Source organism: Propithecus coquereli, unplaced genomic scaffold, assembly GCF_000956105.1.
Source record: "Propithecus coquereli isolate 6110/MARCELLA unplaced genomic scaffold, Pcoq_1.0 Scaffold325, whole genome shotgun sequence".
Lineage (NCBI taxonomy): Eukaryota > Metazoa > Chordata > Mammalia > Primates > Indriidae > Propithecus > Propithecus coquereli.
Window position 1 is genome coordinate 1511634 of NW_012148897.1, and position 16459 is coordinate 1528092.

Below are 16459 nucleotides of genomic sequence, written 5' to 3' on the forward strand. Positions count from 1 at the left end.
ACTCAACACAATTTTCTGATGAAAAAAAAAAAAAAAAAGAAACAATGATCAACTGGCTTAACTGCAGCATGCCACCAGCTGGGCAGCATTCATGTTAGATGACGTTTTAGCCAAGTTCTCTGAGCAGATAAAATGTCAATGGCTCTATATGTAGGGACTAGATGGCAGGGACTGGAGGAGGCTCTGCTAATGAGCCAGTGGATTTCAGTTCAATATAAGGAAACACTGTAAAAATTACATCTGTCTGAAAATTTAATTAGATGCTCATGGTTGTGGTGAGTTCTGTTTTACTGAAGGTTTCCAAGCACAGGGTGGGCAAGCATTTATCTTGGATGTGAATGAAAGATTTGCACACAGAATACATGGTTGGACTAGGTAACTGCTTGAATTACACCTACTTCTGAGATGCTTTGACTATGTCTTTCACTCCTACTCTTGTGAACATAAACAGAATCTTTATTTAGAATTTAATCTATTGTAACCATTGTAACTCTCCATTTGGTGAGTTGTCAATGCCAGTCAGAATGTATCATTCCTTGGAAGGGCCAGACATTAGAATCACTCATTCAGCTTAACACCCTGAAGCTACAGTTATTGAAGAAGTCATTGAAAAACCTTAATATGACTGTAAAAAACAAATAAAAACTGATGAGGCCAAGGGAAAGGTAAACACAGTCCTTTGGAGAGAATTAAAAAAATTCATGCATTTACCTTTACTCACTACAAAAACAAGGCAATTACAAGACTTTTGACTTTTAAATTATACTGTTGCCACATATTTTAACTTTAATGTTTTGAAGAGTCTTGGATGAAATTGTTTTAATTGAGGCCAACTCACTTATTGGTTATTATTTATAATTAGGTGAATTTTCCCTTAATGTAATTTTGCTAAAGGCTTTAAAATACCTAAAAGAAAAGCTAGCAGTAATATGCAATGAACAGTTATTTACACAACTCTATTTTCTCATCTAATGAGCTTGGCAATAAAAGGTAAAAGGGAGGAAGGGAAGTAATATTCATTGGGCCATCACTCTGTGCTAGGTGCTTTGCACACAGAATCTTATTTAACTTCTAAGTAACCTGGTGAGATAGTCATTTAATATATTTTATAGATAATGCCTTTCGGAGGTTCGGAAACATTACACATCTTGACGGTGGTCACTAAGCAGATACGTTCTGGAGCCATGGTTTTGACTTAGAATTGCTTGAACACAAATAGAATCCATCTCTGCTACTGTAAGTTGTAGGCCTTCCATCTCAAACCCAAATACTTTCACTGACTAAGCAGGGATGTCAATGAATGGCTCTGAGGGGTGGGTGGAAGGAAGCCACATAGAGGTTGAACTAGAGGGTGCATATTTTGTCTAAAGGCATTAAAATTAAATTCAAAAATAATTTGGCAGGTAAACAAACTCATCTCTTAGCCCTAACAGGCATGCATGCCAAGAATTTACAACCTCCAAAATGCTGAGGACACAGCCATACATGAGTATGAAAGAAATCATATTGCTTACTCAAGTTATACTTTGTTTTGGAGAAGCCAAGGAAACTGTGGGTGTCAATAACTTTGGACTTCACTCCATTCTTTTCCTCAAAACTTAAGGACTGATGTCAAAGTTCAACTAGTTTTTAAATCATGTATATCAGCTTAATTCTCAACATATTTAAGAAAATATCCTTCTGTAGTTCCATAGACAATATGGCAGGGGCAGAGATGAGGGAGTTAAATAATATTTTTGACAAAAATGCCATTATTTCCTTCTATTATGTTTATTTTTTGTTAGATCCATTCTTTTGGTTATTTTATTCCCAAAGTGCTACTAAGGAATTTGCAACTATAGAATCTTTTAATGCAGTTTAGGCCAGAAACTATTAAGGCAGCAAAAACAGAATTAGGGGGAAAAAAAAAACCCACATCAAGTAATGGAGCAGTTAAGATGTTCTAATTAAAGTTATAATTGTAAATTGAGTGCATGAATATAACTTGAAATTTTTTCTCATCTGGGCATTTTTTGGTCTGTATTTTATCTCTTTACACGTGATACTTAAATTTCCATGTCTTACTGAATCCATGCTGAGTCCTAAATAAATTAACAAGGAGTTTTAAAAATGCAGCTTTTTAGAAATACCATAATCAAGATAATAATGAAGGCATTACTTTTATATAGGTTTTTTTTTTCTCTGCTGTCACTTCAAAGTACTTTCCAAAATTCTTCTCAAATGTAACTTCTGCTTTGATGAAGATAAGAAGTTTCAAAAGAATTAAAAGAATTCAGAAATCCTTTGGGTTGCCTACACTCAGTTTCCTTTTACAGACCAATAAAGCTCTTTCTGTTCCCTCCTCACCTCACCTTCTTCACTCTTAGTATAATAGATAACTTTGCTGCTGCACCAGGGCTTAAGAAAATAGAGAATATCAGGTACCTGCCCTTCCACAGTTAAAAATAAGTAAACTATCCCCATCTTTTCTTTCTGTTTTCTTTCCAGCTAAGCCCCCACTTCTGCTTGGCATTCGTGCTCCTCTTGCCTCTCTTCAGTAACTTCACACCTCAGTTTTGCTGTCTCTCAACTCTTCCAATGCTCCATCTTTTTTGGTGTTTTTGCTGGAGGCTACAAACATGGTCTTGTATTTTTTTTATACCAAAAAGGACTATTGATCATCCTAATGTCTCCTTACCCACTTCTACCCTTTTCTTATCATTCATTCTCTTTGCTCCTTCAATTCACACCGTCCACCCTTTCTGTGCCACCGACCTACCAACATGGTGCTGGAGATGTCATTTTAAAGGAAGGCAAAAACAAACAAGCAAATAAAAATGACCCATGGCCTTTGCATTCTTCCCAGCCTTTCCCCACATACATACGTATAATTGACAACTTCAGATTCATAGGATAATACAATTCTGTATTCTGCCTCTTTTCACAGAGCATAATGCCTGATACATTGTGGGTGCTCAATGAATATTAAATAGATGAATATGTATTTTAAACAATTTAATTTTTTACATTGTATCAGTTATCTACTGCCACATAAATACTGTGTAACAGACAACCACAAAACCTCTGTGACATGCAGCAGTAAATATCTATTTACTTCACAAGTCTATAGAATTAGCTATTCTGGAGTGGGCTCAGCTGATCTCATCTGGGCTTCCTCTTATGTTAGCTTGTCTAGGCAGTTCTGCTGATCTTGGTTGGGCTGCCTCATATGTCTGCAGGCTGCCTAGCTGTCAGGTGCTTTAGAGTGGCCTCAGTTCAGACAACTGGAAAAACTTGGCTCTACTTACATGTCTCAGCTCCGGTAAAGTAGCCTGCAATTCTTTTCATAGAGATGGGTAAGGTGTTACTGTGAGGAAAAATACAATTGCAGAAATCCTTTTCACAACTTCTTGTATCATGTTTGGAGAAATCCCATTGTCCAAAACAAGTCCATGGATGAAATCAGAATCATGGGGCAGGGAAATAGGTTCACTTCTTTGCTGAAAGTAACTGCAAAGTCTCATGGCAAAGGGAGTGAATACAGGAATGGGTGAAAAAAATTGGGGCCATGACTATAATCAATCAATCTACTACATGTGTGATCTTCAGACTGGTTATTTAAATCTGATTTTTGTGCATTATTGTTTCTTAAAACTTTCCCAATTAGTAGGCAATAGGTTTCCTTACTTTTTTGATTAATAAAAAATTCTGCCATAAATAGCCATTAGCACATCATTTTTTTCTCCTACACAAAGGAATGCGTACCATTAAGTGGTTCGAACAAACCAGAGATTGTTTTTCATGCACAACAAGTGTGGAGGTTATGTGGTGGTCGTTGGCATTGATTTGCTGTTCACTGATTTTGAGCCCAACAGCTCTATAATATTTTTGTTTTTTCTCTTATGTTCCTATGGCTGCTACAGCTACAACTATCATTTTCCCATTTAAAACAGGAAGAAGGAGAAATGAAAGCAGCAGACTTTTCCACTTCTTGATCAGAACTGCGACACTGGCCTCACTTGGCCAGAAGATGGCACTTAAAGAAAATGTTGGGCTGGGGGTGCATCACTGACCTCACAGTGTCTGCCACATATAGAATATAGTCCCAAGAGGAAGATGATCAGGTCAAGGTTCCATGAATATTTTTATGTCCCATGCAACATATTTGCATGTTCCTTTTCAAAAGGATTTTTCCGGTTCACGATGCCATTAGCAGTACACCTTTATCACACTTTACAACCGACTCACCAACATTCTTTGAATACTGAGGTTGAACATTTTTCATATGCTCTTTAGTAATCTTCCTGAAATGTTTCCATTTAAATTCTCTTACTTTTTAAAATAGTTTTCTTATACATTTAAAAGGGCTCTTTGAAAATTAAAGACGTTATGTGTCTTTGTCACATTTGTTATTGTCTGTTTCTCTTTTTCCCTTTAGTTTTGAAAGTTTCCACTTAGAGATATTTTAAAATTTTGTTATATAGTTTTCATATTTGGCTAATTATTCCATAGGCATTTGATTTCTATAGGACCACTGTTAGCCCATAAGGTACTTTTGTTTAAAAATAAATAAGCCCTCTATTCTATAAGACATTTTATTTCCATCTGTTAGAAAATTATCAAATCATGATTTGTATTTCCCTGATGATTAGTGACATTGAGCATTTTTTCATTTGTTTATTGTCCATTAGTCTATCTTCTTTTGAAAAACTTCTGTTCATGTCTTTTGTCCACTTTTTAATGGGGTTGTGTGATTTTTTTCTTGCTGATTTGTTTGAGTTCTTTGTAGTTTCTGGATATTAGTCCTTTATCGGATGCATAGCTTGTGAATATTTTCTCCCATTCTGTAGGTTGTCTATTTGCTTTGTTGATTATTTCCTCAGCCGTGCAGAAGCTTTTTAATTTAATCAAGTCCCATTTATTTATTTTTGTTGTTGCTGTAATTGCCATTGGAGTCTTAATCATAAATTCTTTGCCTAGGTTGTTATCTAGAAGAATTTTTCCTACAGTTTCTTCTAGAATTCTTATGGTTTCATGCCTTATATTTAAGTCCTTTATCCATTTTGAATTAATTTTTTGCACATGGTGAGAGATATGTATCCTGTTTCATTCTTCTGCGTGTGGCTATCCAATTTTCCCAGCACCATTTATTGAACGGGGCTCCTTTTCTCCAATGTATATTGTTGTCTGCTTTGTCAAAAACCGGTTGGCTGTATGTGGATACTTTTATATCTGGGTTCTCCATTCTGTTTCATTGGTCTATGTCTCTAGTTTTGTGTCAATATCATGCTGTTTGGTTTCTATAGTCTACAGCCTTGTAGTACAGTTTGAAGTCTGGTAATGGGATGCCTCCAGATTTGTTCTTTTTGCTTAAGATTGCTTTGGCTATTTGGGCTCTTTTCTGGTTCCAAATGAAGCATAAAATTATTTTTTCTAGATCTGTGAAATATGAAATTGGCATTTTGATGAGCATTGCACTGAATTTGTAAATTGCTGTGGGTAGTATGGACATTTTAACAATGTTGATTCTACCAATCCACGAGCACATTACATTTTTCCATTTGTTTGTGTCATCTGTAATTTCTTTCCTCAGTGTTTCATGGTTCTTTTTGTAGGTATCTTTCACCTCCAATGAGATATCACCTGTTACAATGGCTTTTATTAAAAAGTTCAAAGCAATAGATGCTGGTGTGGATGCAGAGAGAACGGAACACTTATGCATTATTGGTGGGATTGGAAATTAGTATAACCTCTATGGAAAACAGTATGGAGGTTCCTCAAAGAACTAAAAGTAGACCTACCATTCAATCTAGCAATCCTACTACTGTGTATTTACCCAAATGAAAATAAGTCATTGTATCAAAAAGACACCTGCACTTGCATGTTTATTACAGCACAATTCACAATTGCAAAGATGTGGAATCAACCCAAGTGCTCATCAATTCATGAGTGGATTAACAAAATATGGTATATGTATACCATGTAGTACTACTCAGCCATAAAAAGGGGGAATTAATGCCTTTTACAACAATTTGGACGGAACTGGAGACCATTATCCTAAGTGAAGTATCTAAAGAATGTAAAAACAAACATCACATGTACTCATGATTAAACTGGAACTAACTGATGAGCACACATGTGCACAGAGGGAAGTAAAACTCAGTGGAAATCAAGCAGGGTGGAGGGGAAAGAGGGGATGGGCCAAAACCTACCTAACAGGTACAATGAACAATTTTTGGGTCAAGGCACACTTATAGCCTTGACTCAAGCATTGTAAAAGCAATCCATGTAACCAAAAACATTTGTATCCCCTTAATATTTTAAAATAAAAAATAGTAACAAAGAAAATTATCAAATAATATTGATTTTCTTAGAGCAAGATACTTGGCTGCCATCTTTTCAAAACATTGCCTAATAAATATACAATTATACTATTTCTGCATGTGAGTGGTGCTTCCATAAATGTGGTGTTCTAAAAGGCTATGTGTCTAAATTTCCTTTACTGAGCATACATGCCTAGTTTCTAAAAAGTCAGAGAAGATTCATGCAAACAGTTAAGTTACACAAAGGAAAGATTATTAAGAATTGGGCCCTGTAGGAGACTAAAAATAAAACATAATTGGCTTCAGAATCAATTAAGTCATTAAAAAGGTGTCTGTTCAAAGATTTCCTACTTTGAATTAATTAAAGATAAATTTAAGAGTATATTGTAGTTACTGACAGTAATAACAGCATGTGAAGTTATCAAACTGAAGCTTAAAAGGGAAATAAGTAATATATTCTATAGATTTCTGTGTTTTAATTTGAAGATTTTTTTCAAATTAGGGTAAACTTTATTTAAACAATGTATTTGTAAAATTTATGTCTCAGTAAGCATAGTGAAGATAGAAGGAAACTGTATACAAATTATTTTGTTCATGAGTTGTGTTACTTTAGGAAATAATTTAATTTCTATGAGCCTCAGTTTCTTCATCTATAAAATGGAGACAATGATACTATACCTATGTAGCTCATAAGTGTGTCACGATAATTATTTTACAGGGATTTAATGAAGTCAAAAGGGCCTAACTTGTTTACGTAGACTTTAAATGGAAGGTATTATTCTTACAATATGTTTAACTTTATAAGGTGTTAAATTTGCTTACTTAATTTTAGATTATTGAGGAAGAAAGAAGAAACACATTTATTGACGTTGGAAAACCCTAACAATAGGAAATAAAAGTGAATTATGGCTCCTTCTGTACCTGATTAGAAGGTTAATTTGGCATGATTGCACGGTTTCATGAAGAAAGCTTGATATAAAAGAGAACAGCTTCTACTCTAATAGTAGCTGTAAGTTGAGCCATCTCAAAAATCATTTAATTTGTCTCTAAAGTAAGGGATACAAAAATCTAGTGCCTATTTTTCCTCTGGTTTAGCTTAGACCCTGGATTTTTTTCTCTACCTTCAGCTATCTTGAACATCATCCACTGATTGGTAGATATGAATATGTAGAAAAGATATTGGTTGAGGCAGTTTGGTTTGTAAGTATAAGCACTTTTGGCTGGGTCTGTATAGAAAATACACGTGGAAAAAAACACTTAGTAGCTAAATAAAAAAAGAAAGAAGATTTATCCACCTACGCTTATTGGCTACTCAGAGGTTTTAATTCCACTAAGAACTTTCTCAAGGACAACCTCTATGTTTATTAGTTACTTAAAAGTACAACAAATATCTTTTTTCTTTGATTTTGCAGAAATCATTTTATTAACCCTATATGCTGTGGTGGACTGGGATTACAGGATAGTTTCAGGGATTTATCTTTTCCATCTCTTCTCAGCCATGAAAACTGCTTCAGGTTGTCCCATGTTCCATGCTTCACAGAGGGAGGAGATAGATTTAGGAATGGGGGAAAGCTGATAGATGCCACCACTGGGAGAAAAAGGTCCAGGCTGTCACTGGAGCCCCATAAGTAACTTACAGAATCTTGCTTTTAAAGGCTATTATAATTCTAAACTTATCAGTTGCTTTAGGTGTATATAATACATAAAAGTTTAACTATAATTTTGGTTTGAACAGTAATAATCGTCACTGTAGAGATAAACTCTAAGCTGACAAAGGATCTGATTAAAACAAGAGGATCTGATTCATTATGAAGTTCGAAACCACAGTGTGATAGTATAATACCTTTAGAGGTAGTCTTGTTGCAGTTTCATGGAATGGTGTATTGTTTATAATCTTCACTACCATTCTCCTTTTCTCTCTCTAACTATTCGTCAACTTTTATTTGTATAGCTGAAGAAAGTAGAAGTCAGTTTTTATGAAATTAAACTTAAATGCCTAAAATTTGTTACATATATCCTATCTCATGATAGGGCTTCAATATGGTCAACTAAATATTAGGTAAACAGGACACTACATAAGAAAATTGAATTTCCTTATGAATGAGACAGGGCTAATAAAAAAGACTGGTTTTTATTTTAGATGGGTTGGAATTTAAACAAGAATTACTAAATTTTATTCTGACTTTGGAGTACTAGTCTGACATTTCTAGTGATCTCCATAAACTTTCATTGCCCTGTAACAGTTTATTAAGCTACGGAGTCTTCATAAATATGCAAACTAGCTTAATAAGACTGTCTGCCATGATTGCTTATCAATTTGGTATTGAAGGGACACCAACCTAGTTGATAAAAATGTCTGGTGGTGGAATGATCTGTGGCATTCCTAGTTTCAATGCTGTTTCCTTTAAATGAGGCCATAAACTGCTAAAATAACAGAATCATATTATTTGCATGAGTGGAATGGCTATTTTGTTCATTAGGCTTGATAACTTTTGTGTAGCTACATTTCACAAACCTGTAAACAGACTTTATGGGTGTGAATTTGCCTCCTGATAATTTTATTTCATTACACAGGCATTTATTATTTGGGAGATAAATTGTAGGCAAATTAAATGGACAAAAAATGGTCTTAAAGTGGATCAGGAAAAATACATGTCTATTGAAAAAACTGTAGAATGAATAATTTATTCAGAATAGGTTCTGTTAAAAAAGAACCATGTTTTATTAGTTTTTTTCCTGACTTTTAATTTGAAATAACTATAGATTTCACAGGAGGTTACAAAGAAATGTACAGAGAAGTCTCATGTACCCCTTCTCAAACCTCTAATGTCAACATCCCACACAACCACAGGACAATATCAACATTAAGAACATGACATTGGCATAGTCCATGGAGTTTATTCAGATTTTACCAGTTATACGTGCACCATCCCTGTGTGTGTGTGTGTGTGTGTGTGTGGCTCTATGCAATTTTGTCACATGTGTAACTTTGTGTAATTCACCATCATGGTCAACATAGTCAACTGAACCATCACTCCAAGACTCCCTTGCGTTCCCTCTTTATGGCCATACCCAACTCCTCTCCTATTCCTAACCCCTGGCAACCACTCATCTGTTCTTCATCTCTATAATTATGTTATTTCATGATTGTTACAGAAATGGAATCTCACAATATGAATCTTTTGAGATTTACTTTCTTTATGCAGAGTAACTTTTTTGAAGTTCATTCAAGTTGTTGCATGTATCAATAGTTCATTACCTTTTGTTGTTGAAAAGTATTCCATGGTATAGGTAGCCCACAGTTTATTGAATCATTCACCTTTTTAAGGACATTTGTGTAGTTTCAAGTTTGGGGCTAATATGGATAAATCTGCTATGAGCATTTGTGTAAAAGAGCCTCTGTGAAAATGAGTCTTCGTTCCCTGGGATAAATACTAAAAACTATAATTGCTGGATCATGTAAGAAATCTATTTTTAGTTTTGAAAGCAGCTGGAAAACTATCGAGAGTGGTGATACCATTTCACATTCCTATCAGCAACATATGAGTGATTCAGTTTCTTTGCACTCTTTACAGCATTCGATGTTATTGTTATTTTTCATTTTAGCTATTCTGATAGGTGTGCAATGATATCTCACCGTGGTTTAAATTTGTATTCCTATACTGGTTAATAATGTTGAATACATTAGCTTTTTAAGATTAAATTTCTTTAAGATTTTTAAGTATTATATTAATCAAGGGATTTCCAGAGAAATAGAACCAATAAGACAGATCTCTCTCTTTCTGTCTCTCTTTCGCACACACATACACATACATACATACAGAGAGAGAGAGAGAGAGAGAGAGAGAGAGAGAGAGAGAGAGAGAGAGAGAGAAATAGACACAGACATTTTAAGGAATTGGTTATGAATTTTCCTCTTAATACTGCTTTTGCTGAATCCCAGAGATTTTGATAGCTTGTGCCCCTTTGGTATTCAGTTCGAGAAATCTTTTTATTTCCATTTAATTTCTTCATTGATCCAATAATCATTCAGCAGCAGGTTGTTTAATTTCCATGACTTAGTGTAGAATTGGATCTTTGTCTTGAAATTGATTTCTAGTTTTATTCCACTGTGGTTTGAGAAGATACAGGGTATGATTTCCATTTTATTTTATTTTTGGTATTTTAAATACATTTTGATGAAAACATTCTCATTATTTTAAATAAAAATGACTTGCATTTTTAAATCTCAAGCTACTCTGGCATTAGGACTTAATTGTTTCCTCCTCAACAGGTTTCAGATGCCACTGCACTACTAATTCCCCAGTGTTCTTGAAGCACGTGTTACACATGTCTTCCTCTGTTGGAAGTCCTTGTGGCAACTTCAGGGGCTTGATTGTTATCAAATGTTTAACCACTTTCAGTTTTGCATTCACTGAAGGGATGTTCTTGTGAACTTGAGGGGTATGTGCTTTTTGTAATCCAAGCATCTTTATTGTATCTTTTTCCCAATATGGTGGTCTTTTCCTACTTTTTATTCTTGTAACAGTATGCAGTTTATGAGGGTTCTGTGGATCCCCACCATACTTTTCATGATCTTCAGGTGAAGGCTGAAACACTTCATCTGGAATTCTTGACTTGGTAAATTTGTGACGAATCCAGTCTGTACAAATCAGAGATTCCACACCTTTTGTCACAATCTGTAGTCTGCTTAAGGGCCTCTGAACTACTTTGCACAAAATCCCTGCCATAAGTGTAGTGATTTATTCTCTTTAGAGACAGCGCCCACTAGACGTTCAGCCTGAACCTCTGATTTCCATTTTATTTTAATTTTTGAGACATGTTTTGTGGCCTAAAATATGATCAATCTTGAAGAATGTTGCATGTGCTGATGAATAGAATGTACATTCAGTAGTTTTCTGGTAAAATGTTCTGTAAATGTCTGTTAGGCCCATTTGTTCTAGAGTCCCATTTAAGTCCAGTGTTTCTTTATTTATTTTCTGCTTGCATGATCTGTCCAGTTCTATCAGTGGGGTGTTGAAGTCCCCAGCAATTAAGATGTTGCTGTTTATCTCTTTGCTTAGTTCTAGCAGGGTTTTCTTTTTGAATCTGGGCACTTCTGTGTTAGGTGCATAAATATTTGGGATTGTTATGTCTCCTTGAATTGCTCCCTTTCCCATTATATTATGACTTTCTTTGCCTTTCTTTACCATTGTTGATTTAAAGCCAATTTTATCTGATATAAGAATGGCTACACCAGCTTTCTTTTGATTTCCATTTGAGTGGAATATTTTTTCCATCCCTTCACGATGACTCTGTATGAATCCTTCTGGGTAAGATGTGTTTCCTGCAGACAGAAGATACTTGGCTTGTATTTTATTTTTATCCATTCAGCCAGCCTATGTCTCTTGAGTAGGGAATTCAAACCATTTATGTTGATTGATAGAATTAATATGTGGGATGCTGTTCTGTTCATCCTGTTGGGTAGTACGTCATTATTTTGTTTTATCTCTTGTACTAATGTTTTATATGAGCTCTGAGCTTTGGTTTTTGGATGGTTTTACTCTGTGGGTGACTATTGTGCTGATCCATGTATAATGCAGTTCTAAGTATTTCTTGCAAGGCAGGTCTGGTCTTGACAAATTTCCTCAGTGTTTGCTTGTCTGGAAAAGTCTTTATTTATCCTTCATATATGGGACTTAGTTTACTAGGCTGGCATAATTCTGAACACGGATGATGGGGCCTCAATTTCTTCTGGCTTGTAAGGTCTCAGTTGAGAGGTCTGTAGTTAGCCTGATGGATTTTCCTTTGTGAGTTACTTGATGTTTTCACCTTGCAGTTTGCAGGAATTTCTTCTTCATATTGGCCTTGGCCAGTCTGATGACTATGTGTCTTGGTGACTGCCTCTTTATGATGACTCTCTCAGGTGTTCATTGAGCTTCTTGTACCTGGATGTCTAAATCTCTAGCAAGACTAGGGAAGTTTTCCTCAATTATTCCCTCAAATAGGTTTTCCAGCCTCTTCTGCATTTTCTTCTTCATCCTCAGGGATGCCTATGAATCTTATCTTTGGCCATTTTGCAAAATCCCATATTTCTTATAGGCTTTGTTCATTCCTCTTTATTCTCTGTTCTTTATTTTTGACTGATTGAGTTAATTTGAATGAGTTGTCTTCGAACTCTGAGATTCTTTTTTCTGCCTAGTCTAGTCTATTCTCAAAACTTTCCACTGTGTTTTGTATTACCTTAAATGAATTTTTCATTTCCAGAAGTTTCATTTTTTTAATATGTCAATCTCTTTTAGTGAATATTTCATTCATTTCCCCAATTATTTTTCTGGTTTCCTTGAATTGAACAATCAGCAAGAAAAAAATCAAACAACACCATTAAAAATTGGGCAAAAGGCATGAACAGAAGTTTCTCAAAAGAAGATAGACAAATAACCTATAAATACGTAAAAAAATGCTCAATGTCTCTAATCATCAGGGAAATGCAAATTAAAACCACAATGGGATATCACCTTAGCCCAGTCAGAATTGCTTCTATTAAAAAGTCCCAAAACAACAGATGCTGGCATATATGCAGAGACAAAGAAATGCTTACACACTGTTGGTGGGACTGCAAATTAGTACAACATCTGTGGAAAACAGTACGGAGATTCCTCAAAGAACTAAAAGCAGACCTACCATTTGACCCAGCAATTCCATTACTGGGAAAAGAAGAAAAAGAAGTCATTTTATCAAAAAGACGCCTGCACTTGAATGTTTATTGTAGCATAATTCACAATTGCAAAGATGTGGAATTAACCCAAGTGCCAATCAATTCATGAATAGATTAACAAAATGTGGTACTAATGTTTTATATGAGCTCTGAGCTTTAGTCTTTGGGTGATTTTTTATGCATACCGTGGAATACTACTCAGCCATTAAGAAAGTTGAATTAATATCTTTTGCAACAATTTGGATGGAACTGGAGACCATTATCCTAAATGAAGTATCTAAAGAATGAAAAAACAAACAGCACATGTACTCACTCTTAAATTGGAATTGATTGATGAGCACACAGGTGCACAGAGGGAAGTAAAACTCAGTGGAAATCAAGCAGGGAGGAGGGGAATGGAGGAGATGAGCAAAAACCTATCTAACAGGTACAACAAACACTATCTGGGTGATGGACACACTTTTAACCATGACTCAAGCATTACAAAAGTGATCCATGTAACCAAAAACATTTGTACCCCCATGATACTTTGTAATAATAATAATAATCATAAAGAAAGGAATTGGCTTACACAAACATGGGAGCTCACAAGCTGTGGCCTGGAGAGTCAGGTAAGAGTTGATGTTGTAGCCTTAAGTCTGAAGCCTGAAAAATCAGGCAGAATTTCTTTCTTTCTTTTTCGTTTTTATTTCAATAGATTTGGGTATACAAATGTTTTTTGGTTACATGGATGAATTGTATAGTGGTGAGGCATGGGCTTTTTGTGTACCTGTCACCTGAATAGTGTACATTGTATAAAATGGGTAATTTTTCTTTGCATAACCATTTTGCACTCTCTTCCCTTCTGGGTCTTCGATGTCCATTATACTACTCTGTATGACACTGTGTGCCCATAGTTTAGCTCCCACTTATAAGTGAGAACATCCAGTACTTGATTTTTGGTTCATAAGTTACTTCACTTAGAATAACAACCTCCAGTTCCACCCAAGTTGCTGCAAAAGACATTATTTTGTTTGTTTTTTTTTGAGACAGAGTCTCGCTTTGTTGCCTGGGCTAGAGTGAGTGCCGTGGCGTCAGCCTAGCTCACAGCAACCTCAAACTCCTGGGCTCAAGCAATCCTTCTGCCTCAGCCTCCCGAGTAGCTGGGACTACAGGCATGCGCCACCATGCCCGGTAATTTTTTATATATATTTTTAGTTGTCCAGATCATTTCTTTCTATTTTTTTAGTAGAGATGGGGTCTTGCTCTTCCTCAGGATGGTTTTGAACTCCTGAGCTCAAACAATCTGCCCGCCTCGGCCTCCCAGGAGTACTAGGATTACAGGCGTGAGCCACTGCGCCCGGCCTATTTTGTTCTTTTTTATGGTGGAGTGGTATTTCATGGTATATACATACACACCACATTTTCTTTATCCACCCATTGATTGATAGGCACTTAGGTTGATTCTATAGTTTTACTGTGGAGATTGTCCAGTGTCTCTACCAGTGTCACGGCGTAATGAAGAATGCTCCAGATCATAATCTCGGGCTGAAGGAGAAGGAGAGACACTTTTTGTTTCAGAGAGCTCCCGTACCTCTCCAAACTTTCGTATTTATTGCAGAGAAAGGCATTCAAGGTCAAAGCAAAGAACTTACAGAGAGAATGTTTGGAAAGAACATATAGATGAAAGTCTCTGGTGCCAGTAAACATATTATTCTAAAGAAATCTAGTTAGTGATATGCAACATATCCATATTTATCCTGGGATTCCTTGTGACTCCTTAAGGCTATAAAGAAAAGGGCAGGGAAACATTAATTACACTCCCATGCATTCCAAAGCCTGCTGTGTGAAGCTGGCTGATAAGCATTCATATTCCAAGGCCTGTTTGCAGGACTGCCAGATTTCCACCTTTCTCACGGTCACTTTACCCAGGCCTTTATGCCTTTTCTAATACCCTCTACATTTACTATTGTGAATTGTGCTGTAATAAACTTATAAGTGCGGGCGTCTTGATGTAATGACTTCTTTTCCTTTGGGTAGATACCCAGTAGTATCATAGCATTGCTGGATTGTATGGTAGGTCTACTTTTAGGGGTTTGAGCAATCTCCATACTGTTTTCTATATAGGTTGTACTAATTTACATTCCCACCAAAAGTGTATGAACACTTTTTTCCCACCACATCTTCAGCAACAATATATTATTTCTTGCCTTTTGTTAATGGCCATTCTAAGAGGGGTAAGGTGGTGTCTCACTGTGCTTTTAATATGCATTTCTGTGATGATTAGGGATGGTGAATATTTTTTCATATGTTTCTTGGCCATTTGTATTTCTTTTTTGGAAAAATATCTGTTAATGTAATTTTCCCACTTTTTAATGGGATTATTATTATTTTTTCTTTCTGATTTATCTGTATTCCTTGCAGATTCTGGGTATTAGAACTTTGTCAATTACATAGTTTGCAAATATTTTCTCCTATTCTGTAAGTTGCCTGTTTACTCTGTTGATTATTTCTTTTACTGTGCAGAAGCATTTTAATTTAATTCAATACCACTTATTTATTTTTATTTTTGTTGCTTTTGCTTTTGGGGTTTTAGCCATAAATTCTTTGCCTAGACCAATGTCCAGAAGAGTTTCTGTTAGGTTTTATTCTAGAATTTTTATGTTTTCAGGACTTACATGTAAGTCTTTAATCCATATTGACTTAATTTTTGTATATGGTGAGAGATTGGGATCCAATTTCATTCTCTGCATGTGGCTATACAATTTTCCAAGCACTATTTATTGAAACAGGCATCCTTTCCCCAGTGTACGTTTTTGTCTGCTTTGTCAAAGTTCAATTGGTTGTAGGTATTTGGCTTTATTTCTGGGTTCTCAATTCTGTTTCATTGATCTATGTGTCTACTTTTATACCAGTACATGCTGTTTTGGTTGCTATAGCTTTGAAATATAATTTGAAATTGGGTAATTTGATACCTCCAGATTTGTTCTTTTTGCTTAAGATTGCTTTGGCTATTTGAGCTCTTTTTTGATTCCATGTGAAGTTTAGGATTGTTTTTCCTAACTCTGAAAAATGACATTGGTGAAAACACTGAAAACATTTTCAGTGTTTTCATGGGAATTGCATTGAATCTGTAGATTGCTTTGGGTAGTATGGTCATTTCATATTGATTATTCCATTTCATGAACATGGGGATGTTTTTCCATTTGTTTGTGTCATCTATAATTTCTTTCATCAGTATTTTATAGTTCTTTTTGTAGAGATTTATCACTTCCTTGGTTAAGTACATTTCAAGGTATTGTATTCTTTTTGCAGCTATTGTAAATGAAATTGCATTCTTGATTTGATTCTCAGCTTGGTTGTTATTGGTGCATAACAGTCCTACTAATTTGAGTACATCGATTTTGTAACCTGAGACTACTGAATTCAATTATCAAATCTAGGAGTCTACTGGCAGAGTCTTTAGGGTTTTCTAGGTATA

At 35.4% G+C, this 16459-nt stretch overlaps 1 pseudogene across 1 annotated transcript; it reads right to left on the bottom strand.

The window, feature by feature from the left end:
* Nucleotides 1-10480: 10480 nt before the first annotated feature.
* LOC105815285 lies at nucleotides 10481-11081 on the bottom strand (annotated as a pseudogene). The gene has a single exon (XR_001137735.1). The product of XR_001137735.1 is annotated as a 39S ribosomal protein L30, mitochondrial pseudogene (transcript).
* Nucleotides 11082-16459: the final 5378 nt, after the last annotated feature.